This window comes from Rhinoraja longicauda, chromosome 7, assembly GCF_053455715.1.
Source record: "Rhinoraja longicauda isolate Sanriku21f chromosome 7, sRhiLon1.1, whole genome shotgun sequence".
Lineage (NCBI taxonomy): Eukaryota > Metazoa > Chordata > Chondrichthyes > Rajiformes > Arhynchobatidae > Rhinoraja > Rhinoraja longicauda.
This window is the reverse complement of record NC_135959.1, coordinates 51,580,809-51,604,040: the sequence shown is the minus strand read 5'-3', so window position 1 is coordinate 51,604,040 and position 23,232 is coordinate 51,580,809. Positions and strand designations below refer to the sequence as shown.

The 23,232-nt window shown below is 42.0% G+C and overlaps 1 long non-coding RNA gene across 2 annotated transcripts in view; it reads right to left on the bottom strand.

The window, feature by feature from the left end:
- The window catches only part of LOC144595285 (uncharacterized), a 57,642-nt gene that overhangs the window by 22,621 nt on the left and 11,789 nt on the right, over positions 1-23,232 (bottom strand). The gene's annotated exons all lie outside the window — the stretch shown is intronic.

The window sequence follows — 23,232 nt, the reverse complement described above, 5'->3', positions numbered from 1 at the left end:
GACACTGTGGAAACAGGCCCTTCGGCCCACCATAAGCTAGTCCTATGTTATGTCAGGTTCACATCCGACACACTAGGGGCAACTTTCAAAACCCAGTTAACCTACAGACCTGCATGTCTTTGGAATGTGGGAAGAAATCAGAGCACCCGGCCAGAACCCATGTGGTCACAGGGAGAATGTACAAACTCCGCACAGACAAGGATCGAACCTGTAAGGCAGCAGCTCTACCACTGTGCCACTGTGCTGCCCTTTGTTGAACACGTATGAGCAAGCAGTCAAAAGAATCAAGGAGACAAATATACTAAGTCTGTATCATTGATGTCGGGATGATTAGGAGCTGACACCACAGAAAAATGCCTTGGAAAAAGATCTTGGAGAAACAATCTTGCAGGCGGTCCTGAGCTACGATCTACCTCACTGAAGACCCTCAGACTACCTTTAATCTGACTTTGACTGGACTTTATCTTGCACTAAACACTATTCCCATTATCCTGTACCTGTACAATGTGGACGGCTTAATTGTAATCATGTATAGTCTTTCCACTGACTGGTCAACACACAACAAAAAAGCTTTTCACTGTACCTCAGTACACAAGACAATAAACTAAACATAAACTAAGTAGAAAGATCTATTAAGGATATAATAAAACAAGAACAAAGCGTGAGTATTCAGCAAAATTCAACAACAGAAGTGGTAACATGAATCAATTCACCCCACATAGTTTTGAAATTACTTATTTGTGTGCTTTTGTCTACGATTCCATTTGCAATTCTTGTGCGCCTGGAGTGAGGGACGCTGTTTTCAGTGCACTATTTTTTCCATGCTTTACTTTTTTTTAAAGCAAGCTCTAAGCCCCGATAGATCCACAGAGCTCTCTCTCTGAGGCTGTTGTTGTTTCACTGCTGCCCTGCTCAGTCTCAGCCAACTCTTGGGTGGGCGGTATAAACATAACATGAAATCCTGCCCGCAGCCTGGAGATCGTGCAAGTGCCAAAAATCAGTTTTCCAAATGCCTAATACACCACGCAGATGCTACCCTGCCGCCTGGCTGGTGACCAGCAGGCTTTATAAAAGTGCTTGCTTCACATCCGAAATGAACATTTCCATTTACCATTCTTTTTATGCTCAATTTTTTGATGTTGGTCACTTACCGATTTTGCAATTTAAGATCAATTTGTGGTTGCAATATTGTATGAGTGTCTTCATTTTTTTTACACTTTCTCTTCTGGTTAATGTCTGGATAATAAAAGTATTACAAAGAACAATAAACTAGACTCCGGAACGGCTTCCTTCCCTCTATAATCAGGCTTCATAAGGTACTTCTACAAGCTAGGGTACAGGCACTGTTCTCCAACCTAGAACATTGTGAAATTGGATTTTTTTTTCCCTGGCACAGTTGCAATGCTGAGAACTATATTCTGCACTCTGCATCTTTCTCGTTGCTCTACCTATTGTACTTGAGTTTGGCTTTATTGTATTCGTGTATAGTCTTATCCTATTTGATTGCATAGCAAGCAAAACAGAACTGTTCACTGTAGATTGGAACACGTGAGAATAATAAACCTAACCTGTGAGCGACATGGTGGCGCAGTGGTAAATTTGCTGCCTTACAGTGCTGTCTGTACAGAGTTTGTACATTCTCCCCGTGACCTGCGTGGGTTTTCTCTGGGCGCTCCGGTTTCATCCCACTCGCCAAAGATATACAGGTTTGTAAGATAATTGGCTTCAGAAAAATTGTAAATTGTCTCTAGTGTATATGACAGTGCTCGTGTACAGGGATCGCTGGTCAGTGTGGAATGTTTCCACTCCGTATCTCTAAACTAAACTAACTCAGAACGCACATCTCAATCTAAACCTGAAAGATTGCCTTGGCTTTATGTTTTTCAGTATGTAAGTCCATTTAATGTATTTTTGTTTGCAATGACTTCTCCATGTTGTGGCTACCTTCTGTAATGTACATCTGGAACCTAGACGCTGTAGTGGATAATGATAAGTTGGCCGTCCATAGAAGTTCAAGGGATGTGGAAGGTCCATGATGTACCTTCAATGGACCAATGCAACCTCACCAGCATTAATGCCAGCTGAATTGGCATTTTTCATCTTCGAGGTTAAGGTATCATCTGCCATCCTTTTGTGCAATGCTTCTGACATAAATGCCAACTGGTTAGTCCTCGCATATCACAGATGACGAACAACTCTTCAGAAATATTGGCAATTGTAAAGAGCATTTGCATTGTGTCTCTTAAATTCTTTAAATGTCTCATTATTATTGCTATCTGTGCTCCAAGCAAGATGCAGTGTCCCCATAGTCTTGATGTTGGCAATGGAACTGTTCATGGGACATGGGAATCCAAGGAGGCTGGCATGAGAGCTCCCACTCATGTTGCCATGTGCTGAATGACAGATTGCAAACTGCAATCAGTATCCACAACAACTTTAGTGCAAGATAGTAGCATTTATCCAAGCACTAGTCTCATTCAATTATGCAGGTCGCCTATAAATCCTGTTTACGGCATTGCTAATATATTGCCCTTCTTTTAAAAGGAGGACTCTAAAGTCATCCTCATATAACTCAGTGAATCACGAATAGGACAGGTTTGGAGGGATATGGACCAAATGCTGGCAGGTGGGACTAGTGTAGCTGGGACATGTTGGCCCGAAGTTGGGCCGAAAAGCCTGTTTCCACACTGTACCACTGTGACTCAAAAACATACAATGTGTAATCTTTAATGTAGGAAAAAGTGTTTTTAATGAAAGTGTAATTCAACAAAATGGACACAGCTTTTGTGGGACTGGCATATCATCAGTGACCATAGTGCTATCTCGTCTTCACCAATACTTCGCATAGCAAATCTCAAAACTATTTATCAATTAGTATACGCGTCTGGCTTGTCGCTTGGTTCATGGGTGAACCTAGTTGTTCGCTGATCTTTCTTCTCCTCCAAAGAGAGGAAGTGGTGCATTTAACACTTGTCCTAATGCACATTTCTTGAAATTGCAATCATGACTTTTAATTCTGCCTACTTCTTTCAAAGGTTAGCTGTTGTGACAAAATGTTTAAACAAATGTGATAAGTACTCTGCCAAAAAGAATTCTGCGGTGCAGGATTGCAAACCCTAGGCTTTCAACCCCTCATTATATGTTAATGTCCCTGTCTCTATGTATTTTGAATCATGTTAAAACTTATGTAAAATCAATGTGCAGTGAAGTTTTAATTTAACGTGTGACAATGTTTTAAGACTCTGAACTGAGCACAAGATATCGATCTGATTAGAGCAGAGACAATAGACAATAGGTGCAGGAGTAGGCCATTCGGCCCTTCGAGCCAGCACCACCATTCACTGTGATCATGGCTGATCATCCACAATCAGTATCCCGTTCCTGCCTTCTCCCCATATCCCTTGACTCCACTACCTTTAAGAGCGCTATCTAACTCTCTCTTGAAAGCATCCAGAGAATGGGCCTCCATTGCCTTCTGAGGCAGAGAATTCCACAGATTCACAACTCTCTGGGTGAAAATGTTTTTCCTCATCTCATTTCTAAATGACATAACCCTTATTCTTAAACTGCGGCCCCTGGTCTGGACTCCCCCAACATTGGGAACATGTTTCCTGCCTCTCGCGTGTCCAATCCCTTAATAATCTTCTATGTTTCAATAAGATCCCCTCTTATCCTTCTAAATTCCAGTGTATACAAGCCCAGTCGCTCCATCCTTTCAACATATGACAGCCTCGCCATCCCAGGAATTAACCTCGTGAACCTACGCTGCACTCCCTCAATAGCAAGAATGGCCTTCCTCAAATTTGGAGACCAAAACTGCACACAATACTCCAGGTGTGGTCTCACCAGGGCCCTGTACAGACACCAACAGATTTTGTGGAAAGAAGTTCTGCATTAATGGAAATGACAGGAGTAGACACTTCAGCCACTATGTAAAGGACCTGTCCCACTTAGGCGAATTTTTAGGCGACTGCTGGGGACTGTTATAGTCGTAGCAGGTCGCTGAAAAAACGGCCACTGGACCCCCCCTACGACAATGTCTATGACAAGCTACAACAACCCACCACCTAGTCGACGTCAAGCTATGGCATGCTACCGACAACCGGCGACCCAATCATCTCGACTTAGGACGTCCACCTACGATTGAGCCTACGACAACCTACGATCATACAGGCGACAACCTACGACAACTGAAGTCAACCTACGTCTACCCGCGACAAGCTATGACAAGCTACGACCCTGTCGGCAAAAACTGAAGTCAATTCACGTCATTTTCACCTCCTGTTTTGACGCCGGTACCTGTTGCCGGTTGACGTAGGTAGTCGCCAATGGAATTCACCGAAGTCAGCACCGGCGACAACCTACATCACCTGGCGACAACCTGGCGACAACCTACGTCAGCACGATCATTGGCGTCAAACCAACAGTCGCCGAAAATTTGTAAACATTTCAAAATCCAGAAAAATGCTACGACTCTTTGGTGACCACTCATGACCACACAGGCGACACCCCGACGACCGTGTGGCAACAGCCTAGTCACCTGTAGTTGCCTAAAAAATCGCCTAAGTAGGACAGGGGCATAAGATGTTATTCAACAGCTGGGGCACAGTGGTGCATCGGTAGAGATGTTGCCTTACAGTGCCAGAGACCCGGGTTCAATCCAGACCACGGTGTTGTCTGAACGGAGTTTGTACATTCTTCCTGTGACCCCATGGGTTTTCTCCGGGTCCTCTGGTTTCCTCCCATACTCCAAAGGTGTACAGGTTTGCAGGTTAATTGACTTTGGTAAAATTGTAAATTGTCCTTAGTATGTAGAATAGTGTTAGTGTATGGGGTGATCAAGGGCCGGCACGGACTCGGTGGGTCGAAGGGCTTGTTACCGCTCTGTATCTCTAAACTAAAAAACTAAACTAAATTAGGTTTATTATTATTGTCACATGTATGGATGTATGTATTGTCACGTATGTCTCCAATGGATGTCTGAATGACTAATGAAGAATACCATTGACTCATTCCTCTTCTGAAATTTTAGTTTAGAGATACAGGATGGAAACATGCCCTTTGGTGCACGGTGTCCATGCCATGCATCCATTCACACTAGTTCTATGTTGTCCCACTTCTCATCCACTCCCTACACACATGGGGCAATTTTCAGAGGCTAATTAGCCTATAAACCCACATGTCTTTGGGATGTGGAAACAGAGAAAACCAAAAAAACCCATGAAGTCACAGTGAGAACATACAAACTCCACACAGACAGCACCCGAGGTCAGAATTGAACCGGGTCTCTGATGCTGTGAGGCAGCGGCTTTGCCAGATGCACCACTGTGCCACCCCGTGAAAAGAACATTTTAACATTGGCCCAGAAAGAAAGTGAAATTAATAGTTCATGCAGGCACCAGCTAAGGACTCATAAAAAGGTGATTTATAGCTCCGGTTACAGCAGCCAGAACATTTCTGCTCAGAGACAACTGCTAGTTTGGGCTCTTAAGGTTGGCACATTTCCCAAAGCGTAAGCAGGAATGGGCCAGTAAACTTTTTTAGTGTCAGAAAACTGAATGCTGAACCACCCTGGACCAACATCAGTTGCTTCCTTAAATAACCACACACATCTGGGGCTTCTGATTCTCATCCTCAAGAATGAGGGATATGTACCTTCACTCTTGCAGCAAGGGTACATATCCCAAATAGACCTCTGTGGGATTTGATAAAACCTATAAGGCGCACATTTCTACCTTAAAATCAACGTTCACTAAGAGTGCATTGAATGTTTACAAACTTATTGGTCTATCATGGGCTTAATGTTGGATGCCCAGTTAAATCTCTGTGTGAAATTTGGATCGGAAGGGTAAATAAATGTCTAAAGTACTCAAATAATGTTCAGGTTTACCTCTACTCAGTTATAGTGTAGTTTAGTTTATAGTCACGTGTATAGTGAACAACTTTTATTGTGTGCTAACTAGTCAGTGGAAAGACAATACATGATTACAATCGAGACATCCACAGTCTATACATGATGAAGGGAGTAACATTGAGTGCATGATGCTAAGGATCTTGGGTTTTTTTGCTCTGGAAGTGCAGAGCTACAATACTGAGAATTATATTCTTTTAAATATTTATTTTTATTGAAGGAAAGATACAATACGAATGACGTAATGCATTACATTCCCCTCCATTTTGTTTTTTTATATATAACAACAAAAATAACCCTCACCCACCCTCCCTGGACACCCCTTTGCAGCTGATGTGTTCACAATACATCATATCACAAATACAAATGCACAATTTGACAGCAAAACCTCCACATTCTTCCAAGGCGCAGGCCGATACATACAGATGGTTCAGGATACACTCATTCATTATGCATCAGCCATCCTGTGAGGTAATCGGCAATTGTGTAAACAAAAATAAGTAAATAAATAAAAGGAAAACAGAATTATATTCTGCATTCTATATTTCCCCCTTTGGTGTATCTGTTAGACTTGAGTTTTTCTTGATTGTATTTATCTATTGTGTATCCGATCTGTTTTGATAGCATGCAAAACAAAGCTTTTCGCTGTACCTCAGTGCATGTGACAATTACAATCCTAAACCTACAGTAAATCTTATTGTCAATCATATAACAGAGTAACCATTGGATGCTCATCTCTGCTTAGTAGGTTTGTAATAGATTCTATCACCCTTACAGCTGGGGTACATATCCCTGATATAGTATAAGATCATTTCCAGCTACAAAAAAAACAGTTGCACATTTCACCTTTTCAAAAGCCTCAGGGGAATTGATAAAAATATTGTAGCAAGTATATCCCAGAGCTTTAAGAGAGCTGCGATTTTCTTTTATAATAGCCAAGAAATTGAATGGTGTAGAGCTCACGGTTATTGCTTCTAACAAAGGTTTCAGAGGGGCTTAAAGAAGCACAATGGACTGAGCTTGAGAGGAGAGCAGGCATAGAGGCCCAATGAGTTTCAGAGGAGCATGGGCTGCAGTGGACCACAGGGATAAGGACTCCCTGAGTTTCAGAGGACCACAGAGATTCAGGCCCCTGAATTTCAGAGGAGCCCAGAGAAATTGCCACCCTCGCGTTTCAGAGGAGCACTGGGATAGAGGCCACTGACTTTCAGAGAATCACAGGAGACAAGGGTCCCCTCAGTTAACAGGAGACAGAGGTTCCCTGTGATGAGGGTGAGCATTGTAGACAGAGCTCCGTGGGCTGAGGAGAACCCTGAAAGACAGAGTTTGCAGGGAGAGTGATCAGTTATCTGGGAGCAGCTGTGAAGGCGTTGAGTAGCAACAGTCGATAAGCGGCATCACCCTTGGAGACGGCTTGTCGGTGGCACTTGGTATATGGGGCAAGAACGGAGTTGGGGAGAGCAAGGGAATTGAGTGGGGAAAGGAACAGGAAAGTGGTTAAGATGAAGGAAGGGAGCGAAGTGCGAGGGAGCTGGGAGAAAGGAGATCTTCAGAACTGATCTTCCATTCAATCTGAATGGAAGAAGTCATCTTCAACTCTTAGGGCCTGCCTAAGAAGAAGATATTAAATGTACCAAATTCAATTTTGGATAGAATGCATGAGTAAAAAATTCCATGTGAAGGCTCCCATCTACTTTGAATTTTCTAGCTGTGTTTATCTCTTGAAATGAGGAGAATTATGTACATTCCACGTGGATTACTGGGTACGTCATTCACAAAGTAAAAAAAAGACTCCAACTTGCAGTCCGGAATGTCATTTCAATGACCAGTTGAATTTTGCTGAGCTGTGCACGCCTGACAACAAAAACCTTTTCATCACACGCCTAAGGGCCAGAAATAGCAACAGGTCTCTTCTCTTCCTCCATACGTTCATTCCTTTCCACACAGAGCCTACCACCTCAGTCTCTAAAGAACCGTCCTTTGTTACCCTCTTTTCTTTCACTCACCTCAAAAAGATCTTCGGGTTTCCCTTGATTTTCCCTGTCAATATTTCAACCTGCACTCTGTTGGTCACGAGGACAACACACTGGCGCAACTGGTAGAGATGCAGCCTCACATCGCCAGAGACTCAAGTGCAATTCTGTCCTTGGGTGACCACTGTGTGGAGTCCGCACATTCTCCCTATGACCGCCTGTTTCCTCTGGGTGCTCTGGATTCCTCCCACATCTCAAAGATGTGCGGGGTTTTTTAGGTTAATTGCTCTCTGTAAATTGCCCCTCGTGTGCATGGAGTGGATGAGAATGTGGGATATGCTAGAACTAATGTGAATGGGTAATTGATGGTTGGCATGGACGCAGGCGGCTAATGGGCTGGTTTCCATGCTGTATCTATAAAATGAACTAAACTAAACTTTTAGAACGGAGATGAGGAAGAACTTTTTCAGTCAGAGAGTGGTGAAGGTGTGGAATTCTCTGCCTCAGAAGGCAGTGGAGGCCAGTTCGTTGGATGCTTTCAAGAGAGAGCTGGATAGAGCTCTTAAGGATAGCGGAGTGAGGGGGTATGGGGAGAGGGCAGGAACGGGGTACTGATTGAGAGTGATCAGCCATGATCGCATTGAATGGCGGTGCTGGCTCGAAGGGCTGAATGGCCTACTCCTGCACCTATTGTCTATTGTCTATTGTCTATTGTCTAAACTGTATTTCCTTATTAATTTCAGCCCTTTACATTCCTCCAGCCTTTCTGCAGTGTCATAATGTTCCCTTCTTTGCATTATTCTATTCTTCATCGTTCATGGAGGTCTGTGTTGGATTTCACTCTTTTATTGGGAACATATTCAGCATAATCTCTCACGACCCCCTCCTCCTGCTCCCGGACTTATTCACCTTCAAATAGTTGCTTCTGGTCTATTTTTGCCAACATATCAAATGTGAAAATCAAAGATTCGTTTTGGTTTCATTTGTTATTTATTGGCTTCATGGCATGCTGCGAATTGATAAGGGCCAGTACATCAAATTATTTGGCATAAATTATCTCTATCAACATGAAACAAAAAAGGATTTTTTTTTTGGAAGCTTAGTAATCTTTAACTACTTAACTCAGATAAAAGCATTGACATTTACAGATGGTGGGTAAATGTCATTGAACCACTCGAGCTAGTAACATAAGGAAATCTTATGGAATATATTGTTGGCAACAGGACCCACCAAATGGTGACTTACCTCATCCCTCCTATCTCTGATTGCTTCCACATTGCACCCAGCCTTAATCTACAGCAACCCTCTAATTGCCCCAAGAAACCATGGCAGTGTTAATCCCCTCTGGTTTTCTCACCTGGCAGTTATTTAGCTCATTACAATGAAGGAAATAGCTGGAAAAAAGTGTATGATAAGGTCCTTGCACATTGCATTGAAATTTGATAGCAGATCTGTGGTAAATCTGGTAGGATCCTTCAGCCGCAAGTTTCCACAACATTATTACATTCTCACGTGCCTTTCCTGTTGGCGTCACATTGGAAAAGTGTTTGCTTGCCTCAAACTGGATCCCAATAACTGCAAGCAAAACGCAAATGAGAGTTCCAAAATGATTTTCCCTGGGGAGCTATAATGGATTCAGCATTGAAAAGAATCAACACCAACTATCCTGACATTTACTGGGTAATGCGGGCAGAATCCATTTCCTTCAACTGAGCAAGTTCTCAAAGACATGGATCTTTCCAATTCATTTTACATTAAATTCTCTTACAGCAGAATTTGTGAGAAAAGGGTTTCATTGTGGTACACCATTAATCCTGTGGATTTTCTGAGCAGCAGTGTAAGTGTGCTGTGCACTTGCAGACCGCTCTCCTTCTGACATGTCTTATATTTAATTCATGGGGTGGTGCAGCTAGTATACCGGCTGCCATATAGTTCCAGAGATGCAGGTTCAATTCTGATCTCGGGTACTGTCTGCGTGGAGGTTGCACATTCCCCCTGGGTTGTCACTGGGTGCTCCAGTTTCCTTCCACATCCTAAAAACATTCAGATTGATAGGATAATTGGCTTCTGTTATTTGCCCTTCGTGTGTGAGAGAAGCAGTATTTGGAGGGAATAGATGACAAGGTGTGGTTCAGGTCGGATTAATGTAAAAATGGATCTTTGAGTCAAGGGGTCTGTTTCTGCTCCATTTCTCTCAATGGCCCTATGATTCCTGGACATCATTAGAATTTTCTGTGCGGTTCACTCTCAAGAATTGGTTGCTAAATTGGCTATTTTTCTCTGTTTGTCTTCAGACCAATTGTTCAAATCTCTCACGTTGCACTATTGCACTGTTTGACTAGTTAAGAGGTACTTAAGAAACATCAAGGAATCATTACATGTGACTCACTGCTATTTCCACATCACAATGAAACCCTTTTCTCACAAATTGAACATTCTCCTGGCTTTAGGTGAAGGAAAAAGTCAAGCCTTCAAAATGTGATGCCTTTGAAGCTTTAAAAGATAAAATACAGGACAGATGAAGGGGTAGCAAAGTGGAACACTCATAAAAGTAAGAATAGCGTTTTAGCCACACAATATTCGATGAACTCAATTCCCAATAACCGCATGAAGGCTCTGTGTATCCCGATCGTTTCAAGTATAACTGCCTAACTACCTTAAAGAAGTACTTTGAGGGATCATAATGAACCCATCAGAGAGAAATGAAATGGGAAGATCGAACTCTATGGCTGTGAACTAAGACTTAGTTAAGCTTTGCTCCATTTCTTTGTGGTCATATGTCTTGTGCTCCTCCAGATTCCTCACACCTCTGACTCAGTTTAATGTCCCTCTTATGCTACCAGCAGAGTTTGATGTAACTTTGCAATGCATTGGATGGGATCCTCTCTCATTTCACTTTTCCCAAGTATAGAAGATCAAACAAGATGAGCCTCCAAACCACATGATCTGAAAGGTAGATCAGGCTCCAAATAGTTAGTAGGTCTCAGTGTATCCTGGCCCCATAACCAGAATGCCTTGATAACCATTGACAGCTCATTGGTTGCCAAAAGCCTATTAGCCATTTTGAAATGTTCCTCAGAGTCAGAGGCATTTAAAAACAATTCAATAGATCTGATTATTTATTTCTAAAATCTCATAGAACATAGAAGAGTACAGCACAAGAACGGGCCACTCTGCCCACAATGTTTGTGCCAAACACCATGCCAAGTTCATCTGATCTCATCTGCCTGTACATGATCATATCCCTCTATTACTACACTTCCATGTGCCTATATAAAAGCATAATTAAAACATAAATAATTTCAAATATATTAAAATACTCGCAAATAATTTGAAACATTATAAGCATAGGATTTATGTTTAGGTTTATTTATTATTGTCATGTGTATCATGGTACAGTAAAAAGCTTTGTTTTGCAAGTTATTCAAACAGATCAGATATACCATGGTGGCATGGTGGCGCAGTAGTAAAGTTGCTGCCTTACAGTGCCGGAGACCAGGGTTCAATCCTGACTATGGGTGCTGTCTGTATGGAGTTTGTACTTTCTCCGTGTAACTGCATGGGTTTTCCCCAGGTGCTCCGGATTCCTCCTACACTCCAAAGACATACAGGTTTGTAGATTAATTGGCTTTGGTAAAATTTGTCCCTATTGTATAGAATAGTGCTAATGTTTGGGAATCGCTGGTCGGTGTGGACTCAGTGGGCCGAAGGGCCTGTTTCCGCACTGAATCTCTAAACTAAGCTGAATTTGAAACTCAAGAACAATTGATTGATCAAAGGAGAAGATAAGAGTGTAGGATGTAGTTCGCAGCATTGTGGATCATTACTTTATTCGACAAAGTCCAATGTCCTTAATGGGGTAGAGGTGAAACTGTCCTCAGTGGGGTAGAGAATTTAACTGTTTCATCAGGATTGTTGGCATTATTGAAATGAAAGGGGTACCTTTCGTACGCCAGACCTCTGTGGAGTAAAACTGGAACCTTTTTTAAGTCCACCACTCCAACCACTGGGCTCAATACACAAAAGGTATGTGTGTATTTTATTATTCATGTTTGAAGTGAAAAGTGACACATATTTGCAGAAAGGCGGAAGAGAGGCTGTAGAATATAAGGGATGTAACTCTAAGGGGAAGGGAAAACAATGAGATCAGGGTGTACCTGTGCATAAATCTTCAAAGGTAGCAGGGAAGGTTGTTAAAGCAACTGAAAATCTTACTGGTGCCTAAGATATAGAAGTGGTGTGTATAAAAGTGTGGAAGTTATGACAACCTTTCATGTAGGACTGGTTCAGTTACAAGTAGAATATTTAAACAAATATTTAGTGTGCGGCACAGTGGCGCAGCAGTAGAGTTGGTGCCTTACAGGGCCAGTGGCCCGGGTTCCATCAGCCATGATCACATTGAATGGCAGTGCTGGCCCGAAGGGCCGAATGGCCTCCTCCTGCACCTATTGTCTATTGTCTATTGTCTATTGACTACGGGTGCTGTCTGTACAGAATTTATACATTCTCCCTGTGTAGGTTTCCTCCAGGTGCTCCAGTTTCCTCACACATTCCAAAGACGTGCACGTTTGTAGGTTAATTGCCTTCTGTAAAATGTCCCTGGTGCATCGGATAGAACAAGTGTACAGCTGATCGCTGGATGGCGTCAACTCGGTGGGCCGAAGGGTCAGCTTCCACATCGTATCCTTGAAACTAAAACTAAATAATATAAAGGATGTATCATCTTTGGACGTTCATGAAGACCATGGATATAGTGAAGAATAGATTTATGGAACGATTCCAGGAAAGTGGGAAATGTTTCAGGGAATGATTCAATGATTCAATGATACTTTATGTCACGTGTACCTAGATATAGTAAAATTCTTTATTTGTGCATATGATCCAGTAAAATCATACAGCAGACCTCACCTAGGCAGTACAGAAAGAGTCTCCATGTTTCTGGCGCCAACAAAGTTACAAAAAATTAATTGAAGAGTCCACATGACAGTGATAGGAGAGGCTGGGATTGTTCTTCTTATAACCGTGAAGGTGGAGAAGAGATGTGATAAAGATGTTCAAAATAATGAAGTTCAGCGCAGAATGGATGGAAAGAAACTGTTCCCATTGGTGAATGGATTGAGAACGAGGGGGACACAAATTTAATGCGAATGCAAAAGGAATGAAGGCACACATTTCTGCATGTGTTGCCTGATGAGTTTTGGAGGCAAATGCAATTTGGCTTTCAAAAGTGAATACGGTGATCATGTGAAACAAAGACCCCAAGAGAAGGTGTGAAGATAAATTATTCTTGCAGTGTCGGCATTTGATTAAAGAACCAAACAGCTTCTTTCTATGCTATTACTAGTTCCTGGTTCCATAATACTAGATACTATGGTACTATATACATCCTTATATATTTCACACTTCCAAATCTCCATTCATCAAATGGAAAGTTCACTTCAAGTTCTAGTTTCTCCAAGTTTTGATAACCCAGAAGAAATACATCCAAGATTTTCGATTCTGGGACCATATGTATCTCAGAGGTGTTGAAACTGTATTAATATGGCAAGAACACAAAGTGCTGGAGTGATGCAGCAGGTCAGGCAGCATCACTGGAGGACATTGATAGGTAATATTTTGGGTGAGGACCATTCTTCAGTGCAGCATTTTATGTTGTACACAAGATTCTAGCATCTGCAGTTCCTTGTGCCTCCTTTAGTTTAGTTTAGTTTAGTTTAGTTTAGTTTAGTTTAGTTTAGTTTAGTTTAGTTTAGTTTAATTTATTGTTGTCACGTGTACCGAGGTACAGTGAAAAGCTTTTGTTTGTGTACTATCCAGTTGAAGAAAAAACTATATGTGATTACAATCAAGCTGTCCACAGTGCACAGATAAAGGATAAAGGGCACAACATTTTGTGCAAGATAAGTCTGATAAAGTCTGATTAAAGATAGTTCGAAAGTCTCTAATGAGGTAGATGGGAGGTCTAGCTGAAAGGAGGACCGTTCAGTTGCCTGATAACAGCTGGGAAGAAACTGTCCCTGAATCTGGAGATATGCATTTTCAAACATCTGTACCTCTTGCCTGATGGGAGAGGAGAGAAGAGGGAGTGACCAGGGTGAGACCCATCCTTGATTATGCTAGGGGCCTTGCCGAGGCAGTATGAAGTGTAGATTGAGTCTATGGAAGGGAGGTCTCCTCTTAATTTTGTAAGTGCTATCGTAACATTATGGACCTGAAATGTTGAATCTATTTCCGTCTCTACAGTTGCAATATAGCCTATTGAAAATGTTCAATGTCCTCTGCTTTTATATTCCATTTTGGTGTCTGTTCTTTATTAATGCATTCCTTCTTGATGCTTACTTGGGACCATTTCACATCTTCCTTTCCTATTTTACCTATCTAATATTGGTTAACTTTTCACTGTGAAAACAGAATTCCACTGAGTTTCATCAAGGGATCTGAAGGAACATACCTCAGGACCACTTCTAAATTCAGCTCACTAGAATTATACTGTCTGAAGGCTACAACTTTAGTTTAGTTTAGTTTAGAGATACAGCATGGAAACAGTCCCTTCGTCCTACTGAGTCCATGCCGAACAGCGATCACCCGCACACTAGCAATATCCTACACACTAGGGACAATTTACAATTTTTACTGAAGCCAATTAACTTACAAACCTGTATGTTTTTGGAGTGTGGGTGGAAACCAGAGCACCCAGAGAAAACCCACCTGGTCACAGGAAGAACGTACTAACTCCACACAGATAGCGCACATAGTCAGGATTGAACCCGGATCTGGCGCTGTAAGGCAGTAACTCTACCGCTGCGCCACCGTGCCGCCCCAAACTTGTCATTGATTCTCACCTTCACCCCTTTCCTACACCATGGCCTTCGGGGTTGATGTCAGTACATTAAGATTATTCAACTGCTTAATCATAGTTTTGTTCAAATTTAACAGTCATGGCTATACTTGCTGTCTGCACTCTCTGTATTCTCCAATTTCAACATTGCAACAGATTTGCGTTCTGTTGCATATGTTCTACCTGTCCAATAGCCTTTTAAAAATTTGTGTAGCAAATGGTGCCATCCTGTTACAACTTCCGAAATAATTTGTGCAATGAAATTTTACAAAAGCAAGGAGGGATTTTAATTCACCAACCCACTCCCACCTCCAGCCACCAGATGTTGAGTGGCCCAAGAGACAAGGTACCCCCAGCTGATTTTTTGGTCTAAGTCCATGGATCCATCAAGGAGCCTATTGTAACAATAACTTGTAAGACTGGAGTAAAGGTGCATAGTTAACATGACATGTCTGCACTCCAGATGAGTTCAGGATACTGCCATTTTAGATGTAGCAATGGGCCTTGTGAGTATGAAAACAGATATCACCCTGTAGTTCAGGAAGGTGGGAGCATAACAGAGTATGGAAGTTGGGAGTGTATGTTGCAGTTATATAAGATGTTGGTGAGGCAGCATTTAGAGTATTGTGGTCAGTTCTGGGCACCATGTTATAGGAAAGGTGTTGTTAAGTTAGAAAGGGTGCAGAGAAGATTTACAATGATGATGCTGGAACTCGAGGGTCTGAGCTATAAAGAGAGGTTGAGCAGGCTGGGATCTATTCCCTAGAGTGCAGGAGCATGAGGGCCGATCTTAGGTGTATAAAATCATGAGAGGAATAGATCGGGTGGATATTATAAGAATCTGAGGGGTAACTTTCTCAAGCAAAGGTGTATGGACGAGCTGCCGGAGGAGGTAGTTGAGGTAGGGACTATCGCAACGTTTTAGAAACAATTAGATAGGTACATGGATACGACAAGTTTAGCAGAATATAGGCCAAATGCAGGCAAATAGGACTAGTGTAGAAGGGATATGTAGGTCGGTGTGGGTAAGTTGGGCCAAAGGGCCTATTTCCACACTGTATGAATCTATGGTCGGCATGATGGCACAGCGGTAGAATTGCTGCCTTGCAACACCAGAGACCAAGATTCGATCCTGTCTCTACAGAGTTTGTACGTTCTCCCTGTGACCTGCATGGGTTTTCTCTGGGAAGCTCCGTTCCTCCCACACTCAAAAAACATACAGGTTTGTAGGTTAATTGGCTTGGTGTAATTGTAAATTGTTCCTAGTGTGTGTAGGATAGTGTTAGTGTGTGGGAATCGCTGGTCGGCGTGGATTCAGTGGGCCGAAGGGCCTGTTTCCGTGCTGTATCTCTAAGCTAAACTAAACTAAACTAAACTATTGGCTAGGATAGACTGGCAAATGATACTTAAAGGGTTGACGATGGATATGCAAAGGCAAAGATTTAAAGATCACATGGATGAATTACAACAATTGTTCATCCCTGCCTGGCATAAAAATAAAACAGGGAAGGCGGCTCAACCGTGGCTACAGAGGGAAATTAGGGATAGTGTTAAATCCAAGGAAGAGGCATATAAATTGGCCAGAGGAAGCAGCAAACCGAAAGACTGGGAGAATCAACTGAGGAGGACAAAGGGGTTAATTAAGAGGGTGAAAATAGAGCATGAAAGAAAGCTTGCGGGGAATAAAAATCTGTCTGTAAAAGCTTCTTTAGATATGTGGAGGGAAAGATTAGTGAAGACAAATGTAGATCCCTTATAGTCAGAAACAGGTGAATTTATAATGGGAAACAAGGAAATTGTAGACCAGTTAAACAGGTACTTTGGTTCTGTCTTCACTAAGGAAGACACAAACAATCTCTCAGAAATACTAGGGGACCGTGGATCTAGCGTGAGGGAGGAACTGAAGGAAATTCACATTAGTCAGGAAATGGTGTTAGGTAAACTGTTGGAACTGAAGGCAGACAAATCTCCAGGGCCTGATGGTCTACGTCCCAGACTACTCAAGGAGGTGGCCCTAGATATTGTGGATGCATTGGTAGTGTAATTTTCTAATGTTCTATAGACTCTGGATCAGTTCCTGTGGACTGGAGGGTAGCTAATGTAACCCCACTTTTTAAGAAAGGAGGGAGAAAGAAAACAGGGAATTATAGACCAGTTAGCCTGACATCGGTAGTGGGAAAGATGCTTGAGTCAATTATTAAAGATGTAATGGCAGTGCATTTGGAAAGCAATGACAGGATCGGTCAAAGTCAGCATGGATTTATGAAGGGGAAATCATGCTTGACTAATCTTCTGGAATTTTTTGAGGATGTAACAAGTAGAATGGATAAGGGAGAGCCAGTGGATGTGGTGTATCTGGACTTTCAAAAAGCCTCTGACAAGGTCCCACACAAGAGATTAGTGTGCAAAATGAGAGCACATGGTATTGGGGGTAGGGTATTGACATGGATAGAAAACTGGTTGGCAGACAGGAAGGCAAAAGTAGGAATTAACTGGTCCTTTTCAGAATGGTAGGTAGTGACTAGTGGGGTGCTGCAAGGCTCTGTGCTGGGACCCCAGTTATTTACAAGATATATTAACGATCTAGACGAAGGAATTAAATGTAACATCTCCAAGTTTGCAGATGACACAAAGCTGGGTGGCAGTGTGAGCTGCGAGGAGGATGCTATGAGGCTGCAGGGTGATTTGGATAGAAAACATAGAACATAAAAAACATAGAAAAATAGGTGCAGGAGAAGGCCATTCGGCCCTTCAAGCCAGCATCGCCATTCAATATGATCATGGCTGATCATCTAAAATCAGTATCCCCGCTCCTGCTTTTTTCCCATATCCCTTAATTCCTTTAGCACTAAGAGCTAAGAGATAGGTTGAGTGAGTGGGCAGATGCATGGCAGATGCAGTATAATATGGATAAATGTGAGGTTATCCACTTTGGTGGCAAGAACAAGAAGGCAGATTATTATCTGAATGGTGTCAGATTAGGAAAAGGGGAGGTGCAACAAGATCTGGGTGTCCTTGTACATCATTCACTGAAAGTAACCATGCAGGTACAGCAGGCAGTGCAGAAAGCTAATGGCATGTTGGCCTTCATAGTGAGAGTATCTGCGTGTGGGAGCAAGAAGGTCCGATTGCAGTTGTACAGGGCCCTGGTGAGACCACAGCTGGAGTATTGTGTGCAGTTTTGGTCTCCACATTTCAGGAAGGACATTCTTCCTATTGAGGGAGTGCAGCTTGATTCACCAGGTTAATTCCTGGGATGGCAAGACTGACATATGATGAAAGAATGGGTCAAATGGGCTTATATTCACTGGAATTTAGGATGAAAGAGAATCTTATAGAAACATATAAAATTATTAAGGGATTGGACAGGCTAGATGCAGGAAAATGTTCTCGCTGTTGGGGGAATCCAGAACCAGGGGGTCACAGTTTAAGAATAAGGGGTAGGCCATTTCGGACTGCGATGAGGAAAAACTTTTTCACCCAAAGAGTTGTGAATCTGTGGAATTCTCTGCCACAGAAGGCAGTGGAGGCCAATTCACTGGATGTTTTCAAGAGAGAGTTGGATATAGCTCTTAGGGTTAATGGAATCAAGGGATATGGGAAGAAAGCAGGAATGGGGTACTATTTCTGGATGATCAGCCATGATCATATTGAATGGCGGTGCTGGCTCGGAGAGCCAAATGGCCTACTCCTGCACCTATTTTCTATGTTTCTATGTTTCTAATTAGTCGGGAAAAATGCTAAAATATGTTGTTAAGCATTGGAAAAATCACATTACGATCAGGGGAATGAACATGGTTTTATTGAAGAGAAATAGTGATTGATGGATTTGTCAGAGTTTTTTGAAGATGTAACTCCAACCAAGTGAAGACAAGGAGACATAACATGCTTGGATTTTGGAAGGCATATAATAAGGTGCACCAGGTTAGGACTCTTGGTATTGGATTAATATATTGGTGCAGTTAGATTGTGGACTGATTAATGGACAGAAAATAATGAATAGTGATGGACAGTTTATTTTTGGATGACAAAGTATAACTGGAGAAGAAGCATAAGGTTAAGCCTTGGATCGCAGCCATAAGCAATCTAAGGAAACCCATGTTAAATTTATTGAACATGAGTGTAAGGAGTATGTCATTCGGCCTTTTTTTGCCTACTTCAACATTCAATAAGATCATAGCTAATCTTTTAGCTCAGCACTACTTTCCTACCTAACCCAATATCCATTAATTCCCTTGATTCCCTTCATATCTAAAAATCCATTGATCCCTTTTTTGAATGTACTCAGCAATTGCTCTGCACAGCCCCCTTGAGTAGAGGATTCTGAAGGTTTGCGATCCTGCTGACATAGAAATTACTTCTCAGCTCTTTGTAAATGGCTGAGCTCTTATTTTGGGGGAAACACAAAGTGCTGGAGTAAATCAGCATGTCAAGCAGCACCTATGGAAGGAATGGATCGACCACATTTCAGGTTGAGCTGAAGAAGGATCACAACCCACAATGTCTTCTATCCATTCCTATCATAGATGCTCCCTGACCCATTGCGTTACTCCAGCACTTTGTGTTTAAAGCAAGATTTCAGCATCTACAATTCCTAATATTTCCCTTATTTTGGGACTTTGGCTCCAGATTCTAGTCATTCCAGGCAGGGGAAACATCAACTCCTCACCCATCGAGAATTTTATGCACTTGAAATCAAACCGCATTTCTCTAAACTCAAAGTACAGATGCTGTCTGATAAACAGCAAAACTTGCATACCAGTAATCAAACCAAAGCACTTTCACCTCACTACCCTAATACAGTTCTCTGGCGCTGAGAGGCAGCAGCTCTACCAGCTGCCCCATTGTTCCTCCCTACAGCCTAAGATTCGAGATGGGGCTTTACCTGGCTCCTGTGAAAATGAAGCAATAATTTTTACTCTTGCAGCTGAATCCATTTGCAATAAAGAGAACATTTGCCTTCATTATTGCTTGTTGATCTTACAGGTTAATTTTTAATAAATCGTGTGCAATGGTATTTCGTCCTGCTAAACACCAACAACCTCTGGTGTACCTCCTGAAAGAAGGCCTTCTTAAATTTAAAATACGCTACATTAACTGGTCCCCCCTCATTTACTTCACCAGTTAAAGCTCAAAATAATTCCACCTTTTTTGGTCAATCATGATATCCCTCTCAAGAGGTGTGGGAAGGAACTGCAGATGCTGGTTTATACTGAAGATAGACAAGTGCTGGAGTAACTCAGTGGGTCAGAAAGCATCTCTGGAGAAAAAGGATACAGTAGGTGATGTTTCGGGTTGGAACCCTTCTTCAGACTGAAAGTAGAGGGGAGGTGACTGGAGGTAGGAAAAGGCCAGAACAAACATTGGTCGGCAACAGGTGTCCAAGGAAGGGTGAAGCCCATTGTTGGCTGAGGCAGAGGTGATTACGAAGGGATACAGGGCAGCTTCCAACCCAGCGGTATGAACATTGATTTCTCTAATGTCAAGTAACCCCTGCATTCCCTCTCCCCCCCCCCCCCCCCCCCCCCCCACCCAGTCATCCTACCATTTCTACTGTTTGCATTCCTGTATCCCTCCGTGTAGGTGTAACGGCATACCTGAATATTTATAAAACACTGTGAAAGTTGCCATTCAATGGTGATCCATTGTGTATGCTGCTCAAAGATAGAGCTCGCCCTTTTACAAAACAACCAAATAAGAATACAGCCAATATATTTTCAATGATCTCCATGGAAACCAGCATTGTAAACACTCTGCAGCCCACATCAGCACCAAGCCCCATCCATGGAAAAATAAATTGCTTTGTCAAGCAACAGGGATGAATTTTTACTCAAGGTGGCATCAGCCTAAGGCTGGTCCTGAAACATGTGGCATATGTGACGGAGGAACACTAGGTCACATTAATATATATTTTTAATCACTTCTGCATCCAATGGGAAAATAAGCCATTGGAAATGAGGCAGAAGCCAGTTGCTGGATTAATGGTGTATGGAGGAAGGAGAGGCAAGGTTGGAGTTTAGTAAATCCACTGTTCCAAACTCCTTCTGCACCTTCAGGACTGTTCCACACAGAAGTAAAATCTTTTAACTGAGCAGAAACATGTTGCTCTCCCACCCACCATGATTCTCCATGGGATTTGAGATTAAACGAGAACCTTTTACGTTTTTACATTTAAATTAGGGCCCCGCCTCTCTGAAGTTGAGCTTTTGCAGAGTCAGCAAAAGCAGGACCAAGCAGAAAGGGCTAATACGCAGATGCTGATTGTTTCAACCCTTACCACTCAGAATCCGTACCTCGCAGAGAGTGAGTTTTAAATCAATCTAAACGTGGATTTTCAGAGGTGGAAAAAGTTTTTGCACATACAACAAGAAGTCACATTCAAATTCAAACCAGTAAAAGTTTTAAAGAGAAAGCACCAACTAAAACTTAAAACTGAAAGAAGTACTTCAGCCAAGTTTTAAATAACATAGGAAAGTAAAGAGCAACGTAAAAGACAAAGTATGAACATACAATTTATATTGCTCAGTTATAAAAATCACAGTATGGGCTTCATAGCAATTTGAATCTATCTGCATATACAATGGAAGAAAATATTTATGTATGGCGATGGAACTGTCTAGATTTTAAGAAATAAATTAGTGAAAACACTACATGCATTAAGAAACATTCAAGATAAATATGCATCAATGCCATAATCGTATACACATACACATGTGTGCACACACACACATGCCTGCACACATATACATACACACGTGCACACACACACATATACATACACACATAGATATCAAAATGAGCATTGTTACATGTATAATTTGCCTAAGATGTTTATTAATTGAGTTAAATTCACTTCTAAAATCCAGGTGCATAATTTAACATTTCTATGACTCATTATATTTTCTCTTTTACAGATTGACATTACTACACAAGTCACATCTCACACTCGTATCAATACCTACACACTTAAATAAGCACATCTGCTTGGATTATATGGGAAAAGGCAGAATGACAGTTCGAGAGCAGTTGTGCATTTTTCTCTGTAAAATGTGTGCACAGTGACTTATTCCGTTATCACCCTGTAACATCTCAACACCCACACTTCCTCAATTATTTGGGCAACATGACTTATTATCATAGCTCTTCAGTGACATGTGTAACAACTGGGAATGTGAGTTTCAATGTGCAAGTCTAGATCTGATCAACTGTAACTCGAAATCCAAATGTTACGTTCAACAGAACTTCAAGTTACTATAGTATTTCTGTTTTTATTTTTTGCCAAACCTTAGTTTTAGTAATTTTATAAATGAGACCTGGAAAGTATTTTCTAACATCTGAATCTTTTATTTATAATCTCTAAATCTGAAAAAGTAAACCTTCTATTATTGGACATTCTTAATAGTCAACAGACAATAGACAATAGGTGCAGGAGTAGGCCATTCGGCCCTTCGAGCCAGCACCGCCAATGTGATCATTCACAATTAGTACCCTGTTCACGCCTTCTCCCCATATCCCCTGACTCCGCTATCTTTAAGAGCTCAATCTAGCTCTCTCTTCAAAGCATCCAGAGAATTGGCCTCCACTACCTTATGAGGCAGAGAATTCCACAGATTTACAACACTCTGATTGAAAATGTTTTTCTTCATCTCCGTTTTAAATGGCTTACCCCTTATTCTTAAACTGTGGCCCCTGGTTCTGGACTCCCCCAACATTGGGAACATGTTTCCTGCCTCTAACGTGTCCCATCCCTTAATAATCTTATATATTTCAATAAGATCCCCTCTCATCTTAAATTCCAGCTTATACAAGCCTAGTCGCTCCAGTCTTTCAACATACGACAGTCCCGCCATTCCGGGAATTAACCTAGTGAACCTACGCTGCACGCCCTCAATAGCAAGAATATCCTTCCTCAAATTTGGAGACCAAAACTGCACACAGTACTCAAGGTGCGGTCTCACTAGGGCCCTCTACAACTGCAGCAGGACCTCTTTGCTCCTATATTCAACTCCTCTTGTCATAAAGGCCAACATGCCATTAGCTTTCTTCACTGCCTGCTGTACCTGCACACTAACTTTAAGTGACTGATGAACAAGGACACCCAGATCTCTTTGTACTTCCCCATTTCCTAACTTGATACCATTCAGATAATAATCTGCCTTCCTGTTCTTTCCACCAAAGTGGATAACCTCACATTTATCCATATTAAACTCCATCTGCCTTGCATCTGCCCACTCACACAACCTGTCCAAGTAACCCTGCATCCTCATAGCATCCTCCTCACAGTTCACACTGCCACCCAGCTTTGTGTCATCTGCAAATTTGCTAATGGTACTTTTAATCCCTTCGTCTAAGTCATTAATGTATATAGTAAATAGCTGCAGTCCCAGCACTGAGCCTTGCGGTACCCCACTAGTCACTGCCTGCCATTCTGAAAAGGACCCGTTAATCCCTACTCTTTGCTTTCTGTCTGCCAACCAATTTTCTATCCATGTCAGTACCCTACCCCCAAT